We start from the raw sequence: 23,264 nt of genomic DNA, 5'->3' as shown, positions 1-23,264 counted from the left end.
CCTCAGGCGGTGGGGGATGACAAGCCACGGTACTGTTCATATGATCCAATCATTCGGGTATGGACGAGTAATAACCTCGTCGTAGGATAAAACTCTATGCCGTATCTTCAAAGGTGATTTCAAAAGGGGTGTCCTCGTTGATAGCGTTCCAGCTGTGCGGGTGTTGTATTTCCACTAACCCCACCTCCCAGGCACACGGGAGATCCAAGGGCTTAATTAGCTGTATTGTAAAGTTCGAGCTGGTGTTTTGAGGAAAAACTGCAGAGCTGGCATTGCTGGGCAAAGTCATGTAAAACCCGCTGTCGCTCATTTTTCGCTCCCTCAGTCTTTGCAGGAGGCATCTTTTTGTTTGTTTGTGTCTAAACGTCAGAATTGAGAAGCTTCCACCCAGCTGGTAAATTTATCGCCCCCCCGCAAACCATTTCACCAGTAGCTGCTTTTTTCTCCCTTTTCCTTTCTCTGCTAGAACTTTTTTGATCCTGCAAATCTTGTCTTGTTTGGGGTTTACTTTTTGTAAATCTTCAGGGTAAAAATATCCAGTAACTGTCTCACTCTCGTAATCTTTTAATCGGTATACAGGTCTCGGGCTCCTGGTTCAGGCTTCATCCACTATAAATATCTCATTGGTAAACGTCTGTTCACAACCTTTTTCAAAAGCTCCTTTGGTTTTAGATAGTCTCACGTGGTCGCCTTTTCTAAAAGGGGCAACAACCGGTTTTATTTTAAAACCGTTTCTATCAACCGGTTTCCATATCTTCAGAGAATTGGAAGGGTTAACATCGGCGGGTCTGGTACGTAGAGTTCTGTAAAAGCTCTGGTTGTAACTCTTCATAAAGTCAGGTAACAGGTCAATGTGGCGAAAGGCGTTATGGGCTGTAAAATATTGCCACATCCTCCACATCTTTTTCAAGTTCTGTTAAAATCGCTCCACAACCCCTGCTTTGACTTCATTATCAGTAACAAAAAGCGTTAACGCTGTGCCGTTTCAACAATCTGCTAAAAGGTTTGTTTCAAAATTCTTTCCACCGATTAGTTTGTCATTTTTGAGGCACGCGACCTTGGCTAAAAATAGCTTCCAAGGCCTTGGATTCCTCACCGCTCATCTTGTCTTTTAGGCCTAAGGCCCAGGCATATTTGGATAGAATGTCTATCACTGTTAAGATGTATTTAAAACCGCTGTTGTGTTTGGAGAAGCGGTGCATACGGACCAAATCTGCCTGCCATTGCCCGTCCACATCTGAAACAACGGTCCTGGTTCTTTTAAAACGTATTTGAGCTGGTTTGTGTAAAGCGTAAGCATCCTGGTGTGAAAGCCAAGCTCTGACCTGTCTTCTATTTAAAGTTTTATGATGCTTTTTGGCCACTTGAAAAAGAAGACTGACCCCGTCAAAGCCCCCAACTTTCCTGGGGGTTTAACAGATTTTCTTTAACAGAGCCGTCTGTGGAGACATGGCTGTTCCTGGGACCGTCTTTTACGAACACAAGTATGGAGGGGGACACGTTCATTCTGGCACATTTAAATAAGTTTTATTAATCGCCTGGTTTAACACAATCTTTTACAGCCGCCTGAAACAAAGGAGGCCATGATCCCTACCATGAGGGAGTCTGAGCTGGTTCATTCTTCCATTTTTGTCCTTTTCTGGATTTTCCTCTTGAGATCTGGGTCTCAGACAGGAGCAAAAACAGCTGATGCGCGATGGATTTACTCCCACAGGGCTACCGATGTGTAACTTCTCAAAGGCCTCTAGAAAGGCATCGTCGAGCTGTTGAGAGATTTTCAGACAAAAAACAGTGTAAGCACCCCACTGCCTGTTTTTACATTTATGTAATGCCAAGGTCGATTCCTAACCCCATCACACCCCCGTGATCGACAGTCGCTTCTTAATCATTCATTTACCTGAGCGCCGTCTTTCCCGTTCACCTTGTGACTCCCCCAAGCCACAATCGCCTTCCAACTTTAGGGCCTGGACAATGAGAGGCTGTCACACTCATCGGGGTGCCTCACAAAGGTTTGGATTTTGGGGTCGGGTTCCGACGTATCCATCAACGGTTGAGTCAAAGGGCCCTCCTCGGAACTGTCACTGCCGTAGCGCTTTCTCCACACAACTCCAAAGGTCCTCGGAGCTAAAACAAAATCTGAAGGTCTCACGGGGGTGGTAAAGGAGTCCATGTTTCCTCTCAGCCTTTCCACAATTTCTAAAACATGTCTTCTTGGTGAGAGATGGCTTCCTCTGCCCAGCGCTGGGACTTATGGGGTGATGGTGCTGCACTCTGATTGGCAGAGGGCGTTGGGAGGAGTTCTTAGAGGGGTCACATGACCCTCTTCTGGACGGTTCACCCAATCCGAGAACCTGCCCCATTTTGGTCAAATCTCTTCTCGGGGCGGTCCTCTGCAGCCGAAACCCATCGCGATTGGTAGAAGGTGGTGGGAGGAGTTCTTAGAGGGGTCACACGAAGCACTTCCGGACGGGTCACCCCACCCTGGAACTCCCCCCAGTTGGTCAAATCTCCTCTCGGGGTGGTCCCCAGTGGCTGAAACCCCTCCTGATTGGTAGAGGGCGGTGGGAGGAATTCTTAGAGGGGTCACACAAACCACTTCTAGACAGATCACCGCACCCCGGAACTCCCCATGATTGGTCAAACCTCCTCTCGGGGTGGTCCCCAGTGGCTCAAACCCCTACTGATTGGTAGACGGTGGTGGGGGGTATTCTTAGAGGGGTCACACGAACCACTTCCAGACAGATCACCCCGCCCCGGAACTCCCCATGATTGGTCAAACCTCCTCTCGGGGTGGTCCCCAGTGCCTCAAACCCCTACTGATTGGTAGACGGTGGTGGGGGGTATTCTTAGAGGGGTCACACGAACCACTTCCAGACAGGTCATCCTGCCCCGGAACGCCCCCTGATTGGTCAAATCTTCTCTTGGGGCGTTCCTATCAGGGCGAAACCCATCCCGATTGGTAGAGGACAATGGGAGGAGTTCTTAGAGGGGTCACATGACACACGTTGCTTCCGGTCATTTGTCTGCCTTGACCCTGGAAGTAATACCTCATTGTCTAGGGACTTCCAGTGACGGTGGGTAAGGCTTACGAGGGCCAAGGGTGGGGTTAACGTTTGATTGACGGTAGGGCCCTTATACTACTGGAGCGCCTTCTTCTGTTTGTCTCCCGCTTCATTCCCCAAGCACTCGGCCAGGACAGATGTCATTTAGGACCTCAGTTGCCACCAGCTGGACAGAGGGACTTGGGTCTTTCTTGAGGAACTGGAGAGCTGAAATGACAGAGGACAACATGCTAGTGTACAGACTGTCAAATCACAGCTAAGCGTGATCACAGAATCTTGAACTACCAGAGCTGAATGATCACATTGTAAAATGTGAAACTGGGCTCAGTCCTTCTATTGGGATGGAAAATACATGAGAGATGAATCTGCCTCACTTTTCATATTGTCACCTGTGCCTGAACTAGCTGGAGACTTACTATCTCTGAATACCACGCTACAGAAGCTCTCCAATACAAAGAAAGCTTTAGGTTCCTCCATTGGCTCCCTTCCATGCTCCCAACAAGTGGGGAGGCCCTGACTCGACCAGAAAGTCATCCACTCTGCTGTAAGTGGAAGAAGGTCCATTGTTTCAATAGCTTCCACTTTTAAGTTTATTTTCCATCTCTATTCAGGAGCCACGGTCTGAGCTCCAATAACCCTGGAATTGAACAGAGACCAGGTCCAAGCTGGTTTGTGCAGGATGCAGGGCACCTACTGGAAGAAAAATTGCTGGTGGGAACTTTGGGGGAGCAGAAAGTGGCTACAATTTCTCCTCACCTGGGCAGTCCACAGAGAGCCAATAACGCCCAAAGAGTGGATAGCACTGGCTGCGGAGGGGGCCTTGCCAGGACAACCAGGAGATGCACGGACTCACATCACACCCCCTGCAGCTGCCTCCTTCAGGGGAAATTAAAGCTGACTTTCTACTGGGCAAGACTGAATTTGTCCTTGCATGTGTGGCTGATGCACTTTGCACCAGTGGTATCGGTTACTGCTGCTTGTCAGCTAAATTCCTTTAGAACTCACGGATGAGCAGAACTTCAGCTGTATTTATTACTTACACATCAGCAGATGGTCCAGGTTCGGCCATTTCATACGCTGCCTGTCTGTGTGTTCCAGGATGATGCCTAAATACACAATGGAAAACAAACAACAACAATAAAACCTTCCCTTGTTGAGTGCAAAGTGATATTAGCAGCCCCTAGACAGGTCTTTGGCCTCTCCTACTGTGGACCTAAGGGTGAGCTGTGGGCAAGAGGATGCTAGTGCAGTTTAGAGTCCACACTGAAGAGAATGAGAAAGACTTTTTTTTTAAGAATGTTTACACAAAACCCATTTGCTTTAAAGAGTCTGTGTTCCTCTTGCCACTGCTGTCAGTTATTGGAGACATACTACGCTAGTGTCTTGGTCTAGTGGTCTGAGCAAAGGCCTGGGGCCAGGAATAAGCGAGTTCTAAGCAGGGATCCCACAAGGTGACTGACAGGTGGGACTTAGGCCACAATGCCTGCCTGTCTCACCTGGGTATGCTTGGGAAAAGAGGGCACAGGGCCAAAGCGGAGGAACCTTTTGCCTCCTTGACAAGGTGGTGTGGCCAGGAACCTGAAAGAGCAGGTGCTGAGGGCAGGTGGGCTGCATGCCTCCCAATGATGAAGTAGTAGTGAAGAGCACTGAGCAACACTGTGGGTGGGTCTGCACTTTGAGCGAGGGGGATCACTCCCAGTTCAATGGGACAGGCCCACACTACCTCGGACAGCGCTCGCATGCTAAAATTAGAATGTAGCAAAAGCAGCACGAGCAGTGGGAGGAGCTAGCCACCTTGAGAATCGACTTTGGGGTTTGGATGGGATCATACTTGGGGTGGTTAAACTTCCTCCTGCTCCTGCCATCGCAGCTACTCTCTATTTTTAGCACTCAGGGCTAGTGCGGGTATGTTTCATCAAGCTGGGAATTAGCCCCCCAGCTCCAAGTGTAAACATGCCCTATGAGACAGTGTCCCAGCCTCTACTACTAAATGACTGCACCGTGCTTTCCCTGCAACAATCCCAAAGCACTTTATAGCAAGTCATGATTTCCTCCGACCACCACACTGGAGAGGTAGGGATATTAACATCCCCATTTATGTATGGGAAGCTGAGGCATAGAGAGATTAATGGCAGCTCAGTGCTGCACAGTGGGATTTTTTTCTCTCTCCCTCAATGGGAATACCAAAAGGGACACTGGGCATCATCTCTCACCAGCTAACTTGACTGCAACTGCCCGGATCTCTTCCCATCTGCTAAAGAAGTACATGATGGTGCTTTTGTACAAGTTCTCCAGCAGCTCGGCATTCTCTTTGGCCTAGAGGAAATCAAGGACACATGAGCTCTCTCTGGCTAGAAGTGCCCTTTGACTGCCAGCACATGCTTTTACGAGCCACAGATAAATCAGAGAAAGAACAGGTGACTGGGTGGACGTGGTTTGAAAAATGGGGATCTGTGGCAGATTTACATTTCCCATCACCCTCAGTCATATATCCCACTCTGACCGCTATTTCCATTACCCATCACACATCCCCCCCACACCTCTACACCACCACATACCACTCCAGTCAAGAATCTCAGACACTTCAACAGCTCACTCACAAGGTGTCTGCAAATGTCCACCTGGAGCTCTTCAGGCTTCAGCTCGGCTGTGCCATCAAGGTGTTCATTCACGGCAGTTTGGAGCCTCTTCAGTCCCAAAAACGGGACACAGAGGTGAAACGTAGCTCTGCATTCCTGAAAAAAAGGAAGCGTGTCACACCATTTAATTGTTCCCTACTGAGTGCTTTGGTCATTCAAAGGGAACTCATCTGCTTGACTGCTCATCTATTCCGGGATAAAAAGGGATTCATCTGGATGTAATTGGCAGAAAACATGCAGGAATGACTAATAGAGGGGAGAGCTTCCACTGCAACCTGGAGGTAGCATCAATGTCTTTTTGGAACAGATCTACCTACGAAAGCTGCTTCACCAGGTCTCTCTTCTGTTCTGGGGAGGCAGGGGCCTGGGGTGCAGAGACAGACAGGAAGAGAGAGCTGTCGGGCTCAGACCCATGACCTATCCTGGATTCTGGTGAGGCAGCCATGGACCAACCTGGTGGGAACTGACTCAGCAGGAGGGCAATGAACTGAGGGGGGAATTTGGGCCTCCAGAGCAGGCAGGAATAGCAGAGCTCCCCTGTCATTGGGAGGAAGATTCCTTTGGCTTAGTAAATAAGTCACTCTCGGTCTTACCACTGAAACCCTGGGGTTCGGGTCTTGCAGGTGCAGCAGAAGTGTGACCCAGCTCTGTCGAACCTGCTCGGCGAAATAGCCCTTCCATTTTCTTTTGGTCAGGCGGGCCAGGATGCCAAATAGGACAAAGGACCATAAACGAAGAGCATCATCCTCCTACAGCCAAGAAAGCCCCACAAGTTAGTAACTAAGGGACAATCACATCACGAACCTCGCACAGCCATCTCTTCTACGCTAAAGTCGAGGGATTCCAACTACAGCTAGTCGGGAACACTTTCATGAACTAATTTTTGTTTCGAATTTGCTGATTCATCAAACTATTTTAGCGACAGTTCCATTTTGATGAAATTCCTCCAGAAGCTAGGCAGGGGTCCTTAGAAACCTGCCTGCTGTCTTGCCAGTGCACCCATTCAGCTCCCTGGAAGCCGATCTAGCAGGCTGACTGGGATCGTGGGCTTCCAAACCCGCAGCGTCTGGGACCCTGGCTCTCAAATTTGCAACTCCCTGGCACTTCTAGCTCCCACAGTTTCCTGGGTTCCCAGCACCGGGATAGTCTGAGAGCAGACTGCCCGGACCCAAGGCTTTCAATAGAGCTCGGCTAAGAAGAGGAATTCTGTTTCACAAAGAGTTTTGAAGTTTGGGGAGAGGGATTGCCACAAATAGGAACAAAACCAAAATTTGACATCTCAAAATTCTCTGCAAAACGGAATCATTCCAACCCTCTCACGTAGAAATGGTATAGAGCAGGCCCAATGCTCTCTATTGTACCTTGGAACCCCCTTTTCATGGTTATCTAGCTACCTAATCTAGTATTCAGACTTTCTTTGAGCTTCTCAGTGGCAAGAAAGAAGAACAAAAGGGGGAGACTGTGGGAGCAGGGATGTCATCCCCATCCTCCTAATGTTCTCCTCCTCCGAAAAACACCTCTCTTCCCTGGGGCCGAAACATCTCTTCACTCTGACATGAGCAATGCCCAGGGAGTAAATGGAGTCTAATCAAGATCGCTTGAACTGGGGCTGGAGAGTTCGGGTCACATACGTTGTCAAAGTAGGTCCGGATCTCTTGGGTGAGGTCTCTGAAGGAAGAACCTATGTCCTTCTCTTTCAGCTCCTTCAGGACTTTGGCCACTGCTTTCATGCTCTCGCCAATGACTTCAGAACTGAAAGGGTCACTTAAGGCCCTGATCAGGATGACCATAAGAAACTTCTTGTGCTTTTTCAGCTGGACAAACATACGACATTAAAGAACACTGATCACTGATCACACTTCTAATACATTTTCTTTAGCAGTTATGAAGCTGTGGGAATTTCATCTCCCCCTCCCACCCCCCCATCCCTCTCCCCGGAGACCTATAGCTATATTTCAGACCAGGTTCGAGCTACAATGAGCCAAACTTGGTGCCATAATACACCTGTGTCATCCTATTATTAGATTCCTAGTTACTTAGATTCCAAGGCCAAAAGAAACCCTTGTGATTATCCAGTCTGACCTCCTGCATAACATTGAACTTCCCCGAAATAGTCTCTGTTGGAACTAGAGTGTATCTTTTAGAAAAACGTTCAATCTTGATTTTAAAATTGCTAGTGACAGAGAATCCACTACAACCCTTGGTAAATTGTTCCAATGGTTAATTAAAATTACCATTAAAAATCAATGCCTTATTACCAGTCTGAATTAGTCTAGCTTCATTTTCCCCCATTGAATCTTCTTATACCTTTGTTTGCTAATGGGAAGAACCCATTCTCAAAATGTGTTCCTCATGTGAGTAGTTCTAGACTGTCCTCAAGTCACTCCTTAACCTTCTCTTTGTACAGCTAAATAGATTGAGCTCCTTGAGTCTATCACTAGCGGTATCTTTGCCAATCCTTTGAGAATTCTTGGGACTCTTCTCTGAATCCTCTCTAATTTATCAGCATCCTTCTTGAATTGTGGACACCTGATCTGGACACAGCATTCCAGCAGTGCTCACATGAGTGTCATATTCAGAGGGAAAAGAACTTCTTTACTCTTAGTCAAGATTCCTCTCTTTATGCCTCTAAGGATCATTTCAGCCCTTTTGGCCACAACTTCGCATTGGGACACCTTATGTTCAACTGATTCTCTGCCATGACTCAAGTGGTTTTCAGCATCATTGCTTTTTGGGATAGAGTCTCTCATCCTGTAAGTATGGCCTGCATTTTTTTTTGTTCCGAGATGGAGACATTTACACATGGTCATATTAAAGTGCACAGATTGTTTGCTTATGCCCAGTTTAGCAAAGGATCTAGCTTGCTCTGTATTGACTGCAAAGAGGTTACTCGGGTATGTGAGAGAGCAGAATTTGGCCTAGTGCATTGTGTGCAGCCTCTGTAAACTCCGAACAACTATTTTCCTTGGTTTCTCTCGTTATGCTGCATTCTAGTCAGTATTCTCTCTTACCTTCTCAGGCGCCCCATAGACTAAATTTCCCAGGCCTCTTACAGCCATCTGCCGGACAATGCTGTTCCTATCATGTGACTTTTCTTCTAAGATGTGTAAGACTGGCTTAAGGAACTTCTTCTCCCTGAGCATGGGATCACTCATTAGCTGAAAGAAAATCAACCTGTCCATTAGCCCCAATATGATCATTAAGATTGGGAATAGAATCTGAGCAGACATGTCATACACTAAAAACAACAAGGAGTCCTCCTACAGCCCCAGTCTTGAGGATACAGACAAATATGGCTACCCCTCTGATACTTGGCACATAATACACTGTAACACAAATGAGAAATTCCACACAAATGAGAAAGGTCTACAAAACATGGAGCTTTCCTTTTGGGCACTAGAATAGGGATCCACTCACCTCTTGAGAGCCTCTTAGTGGCTGGGTATGGTATCACAGTCCTTTTCTCACCCCTGGTGCATCCTGCCAGCCGTCCTCAGTGAGTCTTCTGTGGCTCAGGCCTCTGGCTGAGTCCCAAAGTCCAAAGGAACCCCTTCTGGGGTAGTCAAGAACAGTCCCATTGTCCTCACTAGGGTCTCCAGCCCCAACTCTGGGTCCTTTACATTCTGCCCTTTGTTCAAGCTCTCCATTAGCATTGTCCCCTCCATGGGGCTTATGCCACTGTTGGTGGTAGGGGAACCTGGGCCTGCCCCTAACTCTGGGTTCCAAACCATGGATCCTATAAACAGGAGCTAGGCACTGCTTGATTTCAGGTCATTGTCGCTTCTTCCTACCGGCCACTTTTAGCTTCACCCTCACCTCAGAGTTAAAGTTCTTCGGGACTCTCTTCCTGAAAACCCAGCTTAAGTAAAGGCTGCCAGAATCAAACTCTGGCTGTCCCCTGAATTTCTGTGGCCAGAGAGCAGCGCCCTTTCTTGCCCCTCCAGTTCCTGCCAGGAACTGACCTGCTAAAGCCCTTCAGCTCCTTTTAGCCAAGCCTGATGGGCTCGGATTGGCTTCTTTCATGAGGCCTCTCTAGACAGACCCAGACTGGGGGCTCTTTTCCTGGGGCAGGATGTAGTAGGACCATGGGGCCTCTTGTAAGGAGCCTTAAAGCCCAGGTACAGCCCATCACAGGCACAGAGAGGTTGTTTTTCTTAGAACCAGATAAGCCCCGAAGATAGTTGCTTAGCATAAGTGGGAAATATGATGCAGATGTTGGAGGAAGACTGTGGAAAGGGAGAATGCTCCAGCAGGTATCCCCACACTAGCCTAGGACTTAGGAGACCCAGGTTCCATTTCCTGCTCCCTCAAAGACTTCCTGTGTGACCTTGGGCAAGTCACTTAGCCCTTCTGTGCATCAGTTCCCTGTCTGTAAAATAGGAAACATAGTGCTTCCCTACCTCGCAGGAGTGTGGTGGAGATACAGACATTAAAGAGTTTAGAGGTACTCCGATACTAGAGTAATGAGAACCTAAGATAGACATTAATGTAGTTGTAGGTTGCTTGGTTGGTAGTATTAGGACACTCAGTTCATTCAGAAGATGTGCTGAGCTAAAACAAATTCAGGAGGTGTTGGTTAGGATCAGCACTAGGACTTGGCAGAAGAGGTCCAGTCATCCAAACTCTGTCCGTATCTCTCTCAGCCAGCACCTGTGGTTGTGTAGCTAGTATAGGCAATGACGGCAATAAAAACCACAGAGAGAGAGAGAGAAGGACTCAGAAAGGTATCGTGAAGTTCCTGGTGAGGTTTCCATATAAAGGAGGACCTATTCTACTGTCTAAAATGACAATTACTCCTATGAACTGAACTGTACAACTCCCGAAAGAAAGGCAGACAAGAGTCTAATGGTGAAACTGCTCTTCAGAGCCCTGTGTCTTACCTGGGCAAGGAAAGCTGTGCTGGTGACTCGGTGGTTTTCTGAGGGGGAATTCACCCAGGGGAGGAGGCTCTGTATGATCTCAGGTGTTATGAGTCCAGATCTTAGCAGAAGCCTGGAAGACAAAAGAAACCGCTCATGGGCTAGATTGCACACTTCAAAAACTCAGCTGCTCTGAGCATACAGCTCTGATATCTAGGAGTGGGAGCTGTGTGTTTCCACCCAGGACACCCCCGCACCCCCCACCCACAAAGCTATAAACGGGAGGTTCCCACTCAGCCACTCTATTGGCTACTCATTCCCAAGGATAAAATGATGCCTCCTAGATCTCTTACCTCACCAGCAGACACACTCCCTCATGGTGTGTCTTGGGGTTTTCCACAAGAGTCCAAGTCCTCTGCTTCCTGAGCGCTCTCACCAGTCTCTCATTCCCACCCTTGAAAAGCACAGATTCTAATGCTTTGATAGAAAGCCTGGGGAAAGAGAGGCACAGAACTGCAGCAATCAGGAGGAAGGTGCAGCTTGAACAGAGAGTCAGGAAGCCCCGGTTACTTCTCAGGTCTGCTGTTCAATCGGCAGTTCACCCATTGGCAATGTCCTGGACACCAGTGTCCCTGGAAGGACTTGATGCTGGGAGGTAAGTTCCAGTCTCATACATCTCATAGGACTAGTTTTGCTAGGGACAAAATTTTGCAGTCCTTTTTCATAGAATCATAGAATCATAGAATATCAGGGTTGGAAGGGAGCTCAGGAGGTCATCTAGTCCAACCCCCTGCTCAAAAGCAGGACCCATCCCCAGTTAAATCATCCCAGCCAGGGCTTTTTCTCTTTCTGCAAGGAGTATGGGCACTAGCAGAGTACAGTGATATGGAAAAGATACATGATCAGGACCCAGAAACAGGGGGCATAGAGTGTGGTGATCACTAATGGACATTTTGGGGTCATATCTCCAGATATGAGGTGACAGAGTGCTGAGGGTTTGCACTTGAGTCAGCACTCTGGTCACTATTCGTACTAATTCGGTTCCTCACAGAAGGCCTAATTGGATAGAGGTGTACCTGATTACGAGGTCAGATTGGGGCTAGTGAGTCAAGGAACCAATCATTCCATTAACAGGGAAACTGTATAAAAGGACATGGGCAGGAGCCCTTTGAGGGGAACAGACAGAGAAAGAAACTTGGGTGACCAGATGTCCCAATATTTGGGGCTTTATCTTATACAGGTGCCTATCCCCCCTCCCCCGTCCCCGTCCTGATTTTTCACACTTGCTGTCTGGTCACCCTAAGAGAAACAGAAAGACAAAAAGCTAGGAGAGCCTGACAAAGTGAGGTCTCTGAGTGGAAACACCTTACCCCCCACCTGACTTTTGGAGAAGAGCTTAGAAAGTTGAGATACAATATAAAGGTGCTATGTATTGGTAGGGGGATTAAATAGACTATACGTTGGTGTTTACAAGCAAAAAAGTCTCAACGCGGTCTGTGTTTGTGGAAGATGTGGGGGTGCAACACCCCTCTCTGTCACAGCTGGGAGCTCATCAGGGATTTCCCTGTTATCTATGCAAATGGAGAGCCTGTTGGAGAAGCCGGTGTAGAGGTTTGGCAGTCTAGGCGATGGAGGGAACACTGAAATGGGTGATGAAGCAGCAAAGAGAAGTGTAGAACAGGGGTTCTCAACCTTTCTGTTTCTGAGCCTCCCCCCACCCTCAACATGCTAGAAATACTCCATGGCCCAGTTCCAGGCCTCTGCCCTGCCAGGCATCAGAGTTTGGGGCTCCTGGCTCCAGATTTTAACCCCACAGGGTGCAGGGGCTTGGGGCTTTAGTGCAGGTGCTGGGCTCAAGGCTTCAGCTTTCTGCCCTGAGCCCCAGCTAGTCTAAAGCCAACCCTGCTTGGCAGACCCCCTAAAACCGGCCCGGTTGAGAACGGCTGGTGTAGAACAGTGGCCTCCAAACGTTTTGGCTCACGCACCCCCAGGGTGACCTGCCACAGACGCGCCACCGACCTGCCGCAGGCGGGCCGCCAGAGGGGAGCACCAGCCGTGGACGTGCAGAGCTGCCGCCGAAGGAAAAAAACGGCGCAGTGCCGTCCGGTGGCGCTTCTCCTGCCACGCCCCCGCAGGGATCATTCCGCGCACCCCAGTTTGGAGACCGCTGGTGTAGAAGACCCGACAGACCTTCCAACAATCCCAGCAGGCAGAAAAACAGCCTTTCCTCGCCCGGTAGGTTTAACAGCAAAGGAGTCGGCAGGAATTTATACGGGAGCAAGCCCAGGTCTGGCAACAACTCCCCCAAAGTTTGGTGAGTCCCGTGACAGGAAATGGAAACCAGGCACAGGAGATCAGACTGTAAAATGGGACCCGTGAACAACCCCGATGTGTTTTTGGTTACTCTTCAAGGAGCAGCAGTAAGACCTCCTAGGGACAGAACAATGTGGGCCCTTCAACTGACACCCTATTTAACCGGGGAAGCACATCTAGGGCTTTTAGTGATGAGCAGGCAAGAGATTATGACATGATTAAGGCAGCCATGCTGGACGAGGTGGGGCCTGTCCACAGAAAAGTACTGCCAGAAATGTAGAGTTGAAAGATGGATTGAGGGATTATGCCTCTGTGCATTTGGACAGAAATTAAAAGATTGGGCCACTCATTGGTAAGGCCAGATACTCAGACCATGGGGGAGATCATGGACTGCATGGTCCTGGAAGTTTCTTCAGAGTCTCCCTGAGCATACCCGAGTATGGGTTCTGTGGCGCCAGCCAGTTCATCTGGACCCCACAGTTAAAGTGAGAGGAATTTGCAGAGGCGGGCATTCCCAGAGTGAGTCAGTGGCTTAAGGGACTAGATTTGAGAAGGACCAGAATGCCTACAGCTGGGAAGGGCAGCAAGAAGAAGAGGGAGGAGCCTCAAGGAACTGTAGTGGGAGCTTGGCCTATGGCGTGCTTCCGACATGGACCTGAAGGACATCTAAAAAGAGACTGTCCGAAAATGGACTGTGGGTTTGCCCAGTTTTGTGGTTGGGACAAGACTCCCAGGCAGGGAAGAAAAAAGAAAGTACCTACCATATCGGTCTGGGTAGGGAGGAGCCACCAAAGGGACTAATGGACACAGCTTCATCCTGTTTGCTAATCCGGCAGGAGTTAGTGAAACCCCACTGGATACTTCCCAGAGGTAGGATCAAAACTGAATACCAGGTCCATGGGGACAATAAATTCTGCCCAATGGCAGAGGTGACTCTGAAAATTAAGGGGAAGTTTAGGCAGAAACATGTAGGGGTAGTGGATGGATTGCCCCACTGCCTTCTACTGGGCATGGACTGGAATCCCTTTCTAACAGGGACACCAAGGCAGGTATGGAGGCCCAGGAGGGTGGAAATAAAACCTGAAGGGCCAGGTAAAGAGGAAATATATGTAAAGGGGCTGGAGGAACCTAGACACGAAAGTAGAGACAAGAGGGAGGAGAAAGAAAACAAAGGTCAAGCGTAAAGGTGACTTAAGATCATCCAGTGGGGTCAAACAGTCATCAGAGCCCTTACCACCAGGATCTCAGGAGCAGGCATCCCTAGAACACTTTGGAGGGACTCAGAGCAGTCTGTGTCCATGGAAGAGGCCGGGGCACAGCCTACCACCCCGTCACATATAGGTACCTAAGATGGGCCTGCACATGGGCCAACAGCATGAGCAGAATATATACTCGTGTCTGCAGCGCCAGCAATCACATAGCTAGGTACCCATCCATCTGAACAAATTCAAGTTTTGTGGACAAAACTGAGGCACCCATCTTGAAAACCTGACCCACTGTGGCCACTACATAAGATCAGCCTTACTGGCTCAGTCCAATGGTCCATCTAGTCCAGTACAGTGTCTTCCAACAGTGGTCAATGCCAGCTTCTTCAGCAGGAATGAACAGAACAGGGCAATCATGAAATGATCCAATCCCTGTTGTCCAGTCTCAGTTTCTGGCGGTCAGAGGCCTAGGGACACCCAGAGCTTGGGGTTGCATCCCTGACCATCTTGCCTAATAGCCATTGATGGACCTGTTCTCCATGAAGTTATCTAATTCTCTTTTTTTTTAAACCCAGTTATACTTTTGGCCTTCACAACACCCCTTGGCAATGAGTTCCACAGGCTGACCGTGTGTTGTGTGAAGTAGTACTTCCTTATGTTTATTTGATACCTGCTGCCCATCCGTGAACAGAGCTGAGATCCTGGTTTCCTAGGAAAATTCAGAGACACTATAAAACCATGAAGTCTGTAATTTGAGCACCTTGTTGGCATGGAATAAAGAAACACAAGAAGAAGAGAAACTAATAATGTTGCGAGATTGGTGGGAAATGTACATTAATGTGCTACCAGAGCTGAAGTCAACTGAGGACTCAGGAATCTTAGTGTTAACTGGCGAGGGGCACAGAGTGGGTGCCGAGGGGCCTGGTACATACATTCTAGCTCACTAAAAGATTGCCCCATGAGTCTCAAATAAAAGCCCATGTCGCCAATATCATTGTGAAACGCATGTCCAGATGCTGTGTCAAGAGTCATGGATATGCATTGAAAATTACATTCTTCGGATCTGTGACTCGGGACTAGTCACCAGGAAAGGTGACAAAATGGTTTTCTTTCAGGCAAGAAATGTTTATCCATCTGTTTGTTTACATGTACATTAAGCATGTAGGGTTCACATTCAGTTGAGGAGGACTGTGAGAACATCAAAGAAAGAAAAGTAGCAGGAAGTAGACAGGGGGTGGGGACCCAATTTTGGGGTACACATCAAAGGTTTGCTCTAGTCTATTTGGGGGACATCTTTCACTTAGGAAGTAGATGGACCGCGAGTTTGCTTCATGAAAGAGGGGTCGCGATCAGGCTTGGTTGAGAACTTTGGGTGAGAAACATCTTGAGACAGGAGGTTAACCTGTTGGTTAAGTTTAGTTTCTAGGAGCAGCTTATGATTTCATTTGAAATGTAACCATTTTTTGCTTGCATTCTTACTCACGATCACTGGAATCTCTGTTCTTTGATAATCTCGGTTCTTCTTTTCACTAGAAATATATCTAAGTGCTGTGTGTTTTGCAGTACAGAGTATAAGTATCGAGTACAGAGTCTAAAGAAGAAGTAATAAACTGGTGTGTACTGTTCCATTGGGAACAGCAGGCCTGACAATTCTGTGGGAGTTCAGTGGATAAAGGGCTGGACACTATACGGAATGGTCAGAAGACTCGGGGGTGGGTGGGTGCCTGTCATTAAGCTGTACAAAGAGACTGAGGTCTGAGGAGGCCTGGGTGGCAGGGTTTGTTTTGCCAGAGCCTGGTAGTTTCAGGGAACTGACCCACAGCAGGCACAGACAAGACTTCCTCACTCGAAGGGCATGTGATGGTAAGGTGCCTCGTAACCCTGGGAACTCCTGGGGAGCGTCACACAACTCTCCTGGAATTCTCTTTGTTTCTCTCCCTTCCTTCTAATTACCGGCAAGGGTTGCCCTCAGGAAGTTGTAGCCCTTTTCGGATTTCGCTCGGGCTGCTTCTCGTTGGCAAAGGCAGCTTTTGTCCGAGGGTTTGGCTGACCTGCTGCAGGAGAACAGGAAACAACTCTGGGAGCAGTTCCCGCACAGCTTTGCTCGACTGCAGGGCTGACACCACCTCAAAGATGGCACATGTTGCCTGAAAGGAGAGCATGGTAAAAAAGGAGATCTCTTCCCAACACCATCACTCCCTCTCTCCCCTTCTGATATCTGCTGTACTAAATTCTCCCTTCGGCCAGTAACTTGAATGACAGCGAGCAACTTGCTTAACTCGTGGCTCACTTTCCCACATCCGTATAAATGTGTATGACCTCCCAAGGCATGCTGCGAGTCCAAAGGAAGATTTGCAAAGCACTGTGAGAAACCTGCTCCAAAGACTTTCTAATGGCCAGACAGTATTAAGGAAATCAGTAACGTAGCTAAAACTGCCGTATTTGTTCCACAGACAGCAGAGCCGGACTCAGGGAAACAGTCCATCAGAGGAGAAGTGCCCACACAGCAATATTATACCACACTTCCCGCTTTCCATCAGCAGGATTGTCACAGGGCACAGGAAAGCCTGAAAGACGTGTCTGTCATCTAACTTACTGAGAGAGGTTCAGCAGCTGCCAAATGCCTGTCAATTTCTGCCTCTGAGGTGATGCTGCCTTCTGTTCTTGCTGGAGTCTTTATCTTCTCTATTAGGGCTTGTAGGACTTGAGTGGCAAGCAAGGGGTCTCCTCCCAGAGATCTCCACAGCTCAGCGGTGTCACTGCAGTTTAACAGAAGTTACAGGTGAGCCCTGGACACTTTTGTGGCTCACCCTGAATGCGTCATATTTTAGTAAAGACCAAATGTTCTCCTTGCCTATGATGAGAGAGTTAGGAGTCCTGTCCTCCTTTAACTCTCTTTGTGTTTAAATATGGAGTTTCCAGGTACAGAACTAAGTTAAGTGACCTAGTCTTCCTGCATCCTAACCATTAATACTAGACTTCAGAAGGACAGGACACAGAGCGCCAACCTCACTTCCTGTTTTCTCCACTTCCCAGTCAATATGGAATCATGAGCATGTGGCTCCCAAAGATCTAGGGTTTGGAAGGCAAGTGGATGAAAGAACAGCCAGATTCCTACTCGATGGACATACAACTATGAGAATGAATATTCATGGCCATCCTATGTCCCCTTCACAAATGGTGTCCCTACCCTCTGTTTGCCAAAAGCTGGGACTGGGCAACAGGGGATGGATCACTTGACAACGACCTGTTGTGTTCATTTCCTCTGGGGCATGTGGCACTGGTCACGGTCGCAAGACAGACTACTGGGCTAGATGGCCTTTTGGTCTGACCCAGTATGGCTGTTCCTATGGTCTTAGATTCCAGCACTGATCACTGATAACTCAGTTAGGGATCTTTAAACGAAATGATGGATCTGCTTCCAGTCCACTTTTAAGTACCAAGGATGGCAACACTGCTCTAGCAGCCCCACCCTCACTGATACCAAGCAGAGGTCTGATGATAATATTGGCCCTAGTCTTTGCAATCAGCCAGGGATTTGCACCTGAAGCTGTCATGCTACCAGGAAACCAACAGCCACTGCTCATTTCCAGAGTGAGCTCAATTCAGGCGTCTAGAGAGGTAGATGTTTCCAACAGTACACTCCAGTTATACCAGTAAAGATAGGTCTTTAGGATGTCAAAGCAGCTATTCATGAATGGAAACAGAATGACACTTAATTTCTCTCCGCACCCCACCTTAACGTGTTCTTGGACCTTCCTGCAGAAAGAGCCAGGCTCTTAACCCTTAGGAATGATCCCAAACTGTCTGTGGCTTAAATGAAGCCCTACATCTCCTAGTAAAGCTGTGGGATCCAGGTTTTACCAAGATGAATGCAATAGGTAGTGGTATATACCTGTCCATCGGCAGACGTTTGCTGAGGAGGCTGGAGATCACTGCCTCTTGGTGATGGTGAGCTAGAATGGACACTGCCTCCACCAGGGACTGCCTCAAGCTGCCCTCCTGGATCGTAGGCATGTGGCGATATAGTATAGCCAGGATATCTGGCACCTGGAAGGAACAAAACCAGAAAGAAATGTCCCTTTTTCTTTCTCTCCATTCACTCTACAGAATCAAAACCTTGATTTAGCCATTTGCTGCTTTTTTAGAAATGCCTCACTTCAAGAAGCAAATGTTCAAATACGTCTGCGTAACTTGAACCCACACAAATTGCCCACACACGGCTGTAAAAATTAACACTGACACACACACAGACACACCAGGTAATTTAATGTGGTGGTGCCCAGCTATGCATTACATAAACCAGTTCACATGCACAAAAGGCGGCTTTGCTTGCCCAGATTTTGCAGGTGTGATTTAAGCAGCCAAATCTGAGCATTTGCCTCGAAGAATGCAGAGCTCATCAACAACCACAAGCACAAAATATGCAAGTGCTTTAAAGACAGTGTGCAAATGCCTGGGACTATGAACAGGGGACTACCTCTCATATTCATTCCTAGCCCTTCACATCTTCAAAACACTGTGCAAACATGGCAGTTCTGCTGCGAGGGTTCCCTGTCCTGAGGCCTTTCACCAGCCTTGTTAGAAGATTTGTGGAGTGCTCCTTTCATCTAGCCCTAATGCACTGGGCTCCAGAATAAGGCATATAAATAGTGGATCCCAAAGACACTAGAGTTTTCTCCCTCCCTCCTTCTCTTCTTAAAGGGTAGGTCTACACAGCAAAAAAATCCCACAGCACTGAGTTTCAGAGCTCAGGTCAACCTGGGCCTGTGGGGCTTGCACCATGGGGCTAAAAGTAGAGCTGTTCCTGCTCGGGCTGGAGCCCAGGCTCAGAAACCTGGCAAGAGGCTGGCAATAGCCCAGTGCTCTTTTTAATCCATGTAGCCCTTAACCATAGGCCTCCTAATACCTGGAGGCCTCCAAGTGCCAGTCATTCTGTCTTCTTGTCTTTTCCCCAGAGTCTGTTTTCTCAAGCCTTTCTTGGCTGAATACTTTGGCAACAAGCTAGACCAATAAACAACCAACCATCTTCCTTTTCCCTTGGATTATCTCGGTCTACTGCTATTGATTCTGCCATTGCCTATCTTAGGGTAGAAACAGAGATGGAATCGACTCTATGTCCGAGGGGGAGAAACAGCAAGATTTTTCTTCCTTACACATGAGGGCAAAGATCAAAAAGTCTAGAGTTCAGGCAGAAAAGCTCTCCAGTTCCCAGTTTTACCTCGTCCAGCATGGCACCTCCACACTCCTTCAGGATGATCTTCATCCACAGTCCAGCTGCCGTGGCACAGGTGGGGCTAGCAGACAGCAGACCACCCAATGTGGCCTCAATAAAGTCTGTGGCCTGTTCCGAGGGAAAGTACTCACTAACAACCTGGGAACAAACCAAAAACAGGAGAGACCGCAATGATGTTTGGCTCCAGCACTTTTAAAAATGGAAAAAAAGATATACCTGCATCAGCAAATGGTGAATTAGCCTCCTGTCTAGCTCGCCATTTGGGATTACAATTCTCTCTCTAGTCTATAGACTACATTTTTGTCTTCTACACTAATGATATCAGGTTAGAGGCAAAGACTCTGTTGCACAGTTAGCACAACATTGTACTGAATATGCAGGAGGTAAGTTTCCCGTTTGTAGTCTCTTACATACACTGCATCTTTTTACAGCACAGAGAAGTCAGTCAAGAGAGGCGTGCACACAAATATCGGTGAAGGCAAACCCACAAGGTGACAGAATGAATCCTGGGTGGTTTCTCAGCTTGATGTTCCACTAACACAGTTTTTCTCCTGGATGGCTGGATGGCAGGGCCGGCTCCAGGCACCCGCCGAGGAAGCTCGTGCTTGGGGCGGCAGATTGCAAGGGGCGGTGTTTCAGCCAAGCTTAGGGCGGCATGGGGGTCTTTTATTTCATTATTTTTTGTGCTTCACCGCTCTGGATCAGTGAAAAAGCAAGAGCCGGCCCTGCTGGATAGGTACATGTGTGTGCATCCACGTGCGCATTTTCATGGGCATGCAACATTCTGTGGAATCTGGTTTTTACGTGGCATTCAGAGCACACATCTATGAAAAGCATCTTGCTGGTTACTAGCAACCAACGCCCCGCTCCCACAGCTCCCTCCGAGTACGGAAAGGCATCATGAAAGAGCAAATGTCAAATGAACGGTGCCCGGTCACTCGCACATCCGCACAAGCTTTTTGAGTCAGTTACCCTGGCCATTTTGGAAGATGCCTGAAACAGAGCCTCGGGGTCTGGAGCTCTTAGTGCTTCACGGAGACATCTCAGCTCCTCCTCTGCTGAGCCCAGGTTTATGGACTGGCCTGGAGTGGAGAAAAGGAGAAAAAGTACTGTAACGATTAAGGAAACTGAACCCCTACTGCATGGATCTTCATATGGGAGGATCCATGTGCTATCATAGAATCATTGAATCATAGAATATCAGGGTTGGAAGGGACCTCAGGAGGTCATCTAGTCCAACCCCCTGCTCAAAGCAGGACCAATCCCCAACTAAATCATCCCAGCCAGGGCTTTGTCAAGCCTGACCTTAAAAACTTCTACGGAAGGAGATTCTACCACCTCCCTAGGTAACGCATTCCAGTGTTTCACCACCCTCCTAGTGAAAAAGTTTTTCCTAATATCCAACCTAAACCTCCCCCACTGCAACTTGAGACCATTACTCCTTGTCCTGTCCTCTTCCACCACTGAGAATTGTCTAGAACCATCCTCTCTGGAACTACCTCTCAGGTAGTTGAAAGCAGCTATCAAATCCCCCCTCATTCTTCTCTTCTGCAGACTAAACAATCCCAGTTCCCTCAGCCTCTCCTCATAACTCATGTGTTCCAGACCCTTAATCATTTTTGTTGCCCTTCGCTGGACTCTCTCCAATTTATCCACATCTTTCTTGTAGTGTGGGGCCCAAAACTGGACACAGTACTCCAGATGAGGCCTCACCAATGTCGAATAGAGGGGGACGATCACGTCCCTCTATCTGCTCGCTATGCCCCTACTTATACATCCCAAAATGCCATTGGCCTTCTTGGCAACAAGGGCACACTGCTGGGTCATATCCAGCTTCTCGTCCACTGTCACCCCTAGGTCCTTTTCTGCAGAACTGAAATATCTTGCTTGTCTCCATGGAGATATTCAAGAAAGCTAATCCCCATTCATTTTCAAAAAGCATGAGTTAAACTTCATTAAACACCTATGGGGACACACTTATTTAGAATTAAAGTGGCCTTCATTCAGGTTAGTTTCATCCATGGAATTCACTACAATTAATAAGGCCCATTTTAATTCAGAATCCGAGCATCCACACATGTGTTTAATGCCATTTACCTCATGCACTTTAAATATACACCTTTAGTTCATTTGGATTAACTTTCCTTAGTGTCCCTGTGTAGAAAAGCCCTAAGGAATTCAGTGTTTATCCACCTGTATGCAGACCATTTATTAGTTGTACAGTTCCCAAAAGTGTGCTAGGCTCTTTACACGTCAGAATCTTCTCTTCTAATGAGGTATTTACAAGATGCCCACCATTCTGTTATCTAAGCGACAACAGACAGGACAGAAAGAACTAGATAGGCAGACAAATGGACATTACAACAGTGAAAGAAGGTGAAGAATTCCTTATGCCTGCTAATGGTCTCCTCACCTTGTATACAGAGAAGGCAGCTGATACAGTCAACCACCCACTGACGGGACGTGGCCAGCGAATCACAGCTGTATGGTGCTATTCGTCCAATCAGAGATCCAAACCGATCAAAAGTTCCCTGAGTCTAATGAAAAAAGAAGGAAGAAGGAAGAATGAATGGTCTCCAGTTGGACTAGACTTCACTTGCCATCCTTATTGTTGAGACCAGTCAGCTCTGTGTTTTTGGGGAACCAGGGCGCAGTATCTAGCCTGTCTGACTCATGAAAGACACCCGCCGCCCCCACCAGTCTCTGTTTGAACCAAAACCCATCAGAGAAAAGGCTTGCAGAGAACAATGAAGAGTGTTGGGAGTCACACCTAGACCCCTCCTGAGAAGGGTGACAAGATTAAGACATCTCCATTTGCATACAAAATGAAGAACAGAGACAACTCCCCTAGCCTCATCTGCATGAAAGATGGGATAGGAATTAGCATGAAGAATGAGGAACAGAGAACCGCACTGAACTCTGGGACCAGAAAAGCAGGGACGCACTGCATCATGGGAATCCCTGCTCCAGATGCTAATGAACCTACGCCTGCACACACCTAGCTCAGCAATTATCAGACCAATTCTAGTAATAAATCTTTATTATCCTAAAATACTGAAGCAGCCTCGTTACCTTGTGAGCTCCCTGGAAAAAACCACCACCCATAGCCAAGAGTGATCAGCTCCTATTGTCTAGCCTAAAGAAAACCCTTGAAAACCCATCAGTTTACCCATAAACAAATCTAGTGTTCTCCCTTGAACCATTGTATTTTCTCTACAAAACCCCCTACCTATGCCCAAGTAAGGGTTCTGATGTATAGACCCAACCTCTGCTTCAGTTCCACTGGGATTCCATCTCCTGACTGACCGTGCGGGGGGCTCTGCCTGTCTCCAGCACTCAGGACCGTGAGCTACCAACACCACCTGGGAACCCCAACCAGTTCAAGCCTCATGGAGTGGGTGAGATATCCCCCCCCCACCCCCGCCCCTCCATTTTCTTTTCTTCCTCAGGTATTAACCTTTCAAATGTAACCATTATGTTTGTTTAGCCCTCCTTGTGTAGTTATCACTATTATTCAACAAATAACTTTTATGGTTCAGCTGGTTGCTTCTCTCTCTCTCTCTCTCTCTCTCTCTCCCTCCCAATTATACTCTGTATTTTCCGCTTCCCCCATTTACTCTGCAGCAACCCTTCTTTTACCTAAGCTAAAGATCCCGGTAGTGCCCAAAAATACTGTGGGGTTTGCTCATGAAGTGGGTTACTACCAGTACAATTGTAACGTGAAAGTGGGACAGGGATGTGTTAAACTTGGGGCACGTCAGAGGGGAGCAGCTGAAAGTGCTGCTTAACCCAGCCCATTGAGTACAGGGCCATATGAGAGGATCAGCTGGAGAGGGCTGATGGACCTGGTCCGCTCAGACTCGCTCTGCTAGTGCGTGCGTGCGTGCATGTTCATCTCGTTCTAGGCTGGAGGGACCCAGCCCTGGGGAACCGAGGTCCTGCAGGGTAGC

At 48.0% G+C, this 23,264-nt stretch overlaps 1 long non-coding RNA gene across 1 annotated transcript; it reads right to left on the bottom strand.

Moving 5' to 3' along the window:
* Positions 1-2,824: 2,824 nt before the first annotated feature.
* LOC142069725 (uncharacterized) lies at positions 2,825-5,350 on the bottom strand. Its single transcript, XR_012665661.1, has 3 exons — positions 5,276-5,350; positions 4,103-4,168; positions 2,825-3,269 (listed from the first exon to the last, which is right to left on the bottom strand). It is a non-coding gene; the product is annotated as an uncharacterized LOC142069725 (long non-coding RNA).
* Between the last annotated feature and the right edge of the window lie 17,914 nt (positions 5,351-23,264).

This window comes from Caretta caretta, chromosome 20 (genome assembly GCF_965140235.1).
Source record: "Caretta caretta isolate rCarCar2 chromosome 20, rCarCar1.hap1, whole genome shotgun sequence".
Lineage (NCBI taxonomy): Eukaryota > Metazoa > Chordata > Testudines > Cheloniidae > Caretta > Caretta caretta.
This window is presented reverse-complemented; position numbering and strand designations above follow the sequence as displayed.